A 3,501-nucleotide genomic window follows, 5' to 3' on the forward strand; every position below is an offset into this window, starting at 1 on the left:
GCTTTGCCTGGGCTCCCAGCGGCTCTCTGACAGGCTCGATGAGACAGAGTTCAGGGTTTCAGACCCCAGGATCTTTCTGGTGCTGGCCTGGGGCAGTGAGTGGTTCTGAGGGCCTTGGCTGCACAAGGGGCCACCCAGACGGCAACGCTACCCCCACCACAACGACCTGCCTGGCTTCCAACCTGGAGCCGAAATGCAGTATTCCTGCACCCCGACCAGCGGGCAGACCTCTCCCGGCTGCCAGGGCCAATGAATGTAGTCTGACAACAGAGCACCAGGAAGGCGTGACAACCCGGTGGAGTCCTGCGTCTGGGACCTGGGCCCCACCGTGGGGTGGCTGGGAGTGGGGAGCAGCGATGACAGCCATCTGGGAGAAGAATAAGCACAACAGGCTCCACCACTCATGGTTCCAGCCACTCTACAGACTTGATTTTAGAAATGGCTTCAGGGACCAGCAGTTGGCTTAATGGCTATGTCGCTGGACTCCCACGTAGTCGACTGTGGTTGGAGTCCCAGACCCGGTGGCTTAAACTCACGCTGGGCATGTGTGTGTGCGTGCCCAAGATCCCAAGAGGAGGATGGAGGGGAAGGGATTGCGGTGTGACCATCCCCTACGGGGAGGTGGGGTGGGGGGTGATTTCTCGCTTTCTGTCTGTCTGTCTCTCTCTCTCCTTCCGGTGAGCACACGCGCCCTATAGCAAAAACCTCTCCAAATAAATAATAAATGGCTTTAGGGACCAGCAGGTGGCATAATGGTTATGTTGCAGGACTTGCACATAGTCAACAACGGTTCAAGTCCCCAACCCAGCAGCTTAAAACCCATGCATATGTGCCCAAAATCCTGAGAGGAGAATGGAGAAGGGATTGTGGCCTGGTCATCCACCCTGGGGAGTGATTTCTCTCTTTCTGTCTCTCTGGCAAGCACGTGCACCCGATAGCAAAAATCTCTCTTTAAAAAAAAAAAAAAAAGGCTTCAAAACAGCATTTAGTCAGTGCAGAAATGCTGCCAGAGCACGCCGCCTCACCACCAGGTCCAAGCCTGCGCTGACCGTCTGAGATGAGTGGCAAAGCCCCGATGCTCACGGGTACTCTACAAACCTTCTTGGCTGGACAGTGACAGCCCCGGGACTACAAGGCAGTGGTTATGACCGGTGAGTCAGAACTCTGTCACCGCAACGCCAAGGTGAAATCAAGCCAGAGAGCCCTTGCAGCCACCACTGGAGGGCAGGCGCCTCGCAGCTACGACCGCAGCACGCCACGTCACATGTGACAAGTGAGGTCACTCTGGAACGGACTCAGAGGTAAGGTGGGGGCACTGAGGATGGTTGGAGGGTCCCTGCTGCTGGAGAGTGGCTGAGGACGGCAGGGACACCCCCAGACCACGCATGGGGAAGGAGGACGTGACACCAGCGTGGTGCCTCCTGGGGGTGCGCAGGTCCTGCCACCCTCTCACCGGCTACAAGGTGGGGCCTTAACTCGTGAATGTCCATGAGTCCTTCGACCACAAAGATAACACCATAGGAGTGCAAGGGGGGCCAGAGGGAGCTGCAGGTCTGGAAAACAGCCTCTGCGCGCCCGGCCCCACTGCCTCCCATGCTCTCCCACGGAGTCTGCTGCACTGCAAGGCCCACAGGAGGCACGGACAGGGCCTGCGGCCTGCTGCCCCACTGTCCCTGCTGCACCACCACGGGAACAGACCGGCCTCTCCTCCCGGCCAGAGACGGCCTTCCCGGCACTTTGACTCAAAGGGGTGCGTGCTCCATGGCAGGGTCCGAGATCACTTCCGTCACTCTGTGCCGGCAGCAGGGGTTGAGCTAGCAGGCTCTGCATCCACCCTTTCCAGTGTTTGGAGACCCGACACGGACACCTCCACCCTCCATGTTTGATGGTACCTGCTCACGTGGAGACTTCACGTACGAAGCCAGCACAGTCGCCCTACTGCCTGGGAGAGGAAAGGGAAGGGTCTGCAAGCCCAACTGCAGCCCAGCTGTCACCAACGCCCTCCCCACAGCTGCTCAGCCCAGCTGTCACCAACGCCCTCCCCACAGCTGCTCAGCCCAGCTGTCACCAACGCCCTCCCCACAGCTGCTCAGCCCAGCTGTCACCAACGCCCTCCCCACAGCTGCTCAGCCCAGCTGTCACCAACGCCCTCCCCACAGCTGCTCAGCCCAGCTGTCACCAACGCCCTCCCCACAGCTGCTCAGCCCAGCTGTCACCAACGCCCTCCCCACAGCTGCTCAGCCCAGCTGTCACCAACGCCCTCCCCACAGCTGCTCAGCCCAGCTGTCACCAACGCCCTCCCCACAGCTGCTCAGCCCAGCTGTCACCAACGCCCTCCCCACAGCTGCTCAGCCCAGCTGTCACCAACGCCCTCCCCACAGCTGCTCAGCCCAGCTGTCACCAACGCACACACGCCCGCCGCCCAGCCCAGATGTCACCAACGCCCTCCCCACAGCTGCTCAGCCCAGCTGTCACCAACGCCCTCCCCACAGCTGCTCAGCCCAGCTGTCACCAACATTCCTCCCCACAGCTGCTCAGCCCAGCTGTCACCAACATTCCTCCCCAAGAGGCAGGAGAACCTGGGGACAGAAGGAGGCCATGAGGCTGCCAATGGTCAGCTCTCCCCAAGTTGCCAAAGCAAACTAAGAGCTCTGAAACCCAGTATGTTTATAGTGGTACTTGAACAAGATGAAGTGATTCTGCCCTGTCTTTTTGAACATGTCAAATTAGTGTGTTAAATCATCTCTCCCAAGAATAAACAAATAAAAGCACAGAGTTATTCATTATTTTCAAAACTAGTATCAATCATCATTTGTAGGGAGGAAAATACCCTTCCCTCACCTATCCTAGGTCCCAGCTGGGTCTTATAACAAAAGGCAGATTAATAAAGAGGAAAGCACACAGATTAATTTCTGTATGTTTAATGGTATGGGAGCCTTCATAAGATACAAAACAAATTGTTAAATCTGTGTATTTTAGGCTAAATGTGATGCAGACATGGACAGTTACGAAGATCCATGACAGGACAACAGGGAACCCAGGGGATAACCAGGGTACGTGTCAAGACCTGCCGCCTAGCCTCCTCCACGTCCTTCAGAGAAGAGGTACTGCTCCCTCCAGGTGCGGGGTGCCCGAGGACGGGTGATCAGCTACAGGGAAGGTCAGAAAATCCTTCCTGGGTATTATGTCTACTTCTGGACTCGGTGGGCACGGTCTCAGTGACCGACCTGCCCCCTTCCCTGGGTTGTGGGGGCATGGTCTCGGTGACCAGCCTGTTCCCCACCAGCCGAGAGGGCGTGGTCTCAGTGACCAGCCTGTCCCCCACCAGCTGAGGGCGTGGTCTCGGTGACCAGCCTGTTCCCCACCAGCTGAGAGGGCGTGGTCTCAGTGACCAGCCTGTCCCCCACCAGCTGAGAGGGCGTGGTCTCAATGACCAGCCTGTCCCCCACCAGCCGAGAGGGCGTGGTCTCAGTGACCAGCCTGGCCCCCCACTCGCCGAGA

General features: G+C 58.2%; 1 protein-coding gene across 6 annotated transcripts in view; it reads right to left on the reverse strand.

The window, feature by feature from the left end:
* The window catches only part of BBS9 (Bardet-Biedl syndrome 9), a 296,326-nt gene that overhangs the window by 239,598 nt on the left and 53,227 nt on the right, over nucleotides 1-3,501 (reverse strand). Inside the window, exon 1 of one of the 6 annotated variants that reach the window (XM_027766865.1) lies at nucleotides 1,893-2,369. The exons of the other annotated variants lie outside the window; for them this stretch is intronic. The gene's annotated coding sequence lies outside the window, so the exon portion shown is untranslated. Of the gene's footprint in view, nucleotides 1-1,892; nucleotides 2,370-3,501 lie in introns of those variants that run through there. 6 annotated transcript variants of the gene reach the window in all.

Source organism: Tupaia chinensis, unplaced genomic scaffold (assembly GCF_000334495.1).
Source record: "Tupaia chinensis unplaced genomic scaffold, TupChi_1.0 Scaffold143756_1, whole genome shotgun sequence".
Taxonomy (NCBI): Eukaryota; Metazoa; Chordata; class Mammalia; order Scandentia; family Tupaiidae; genus Tupaia; species Tupaia belangeri.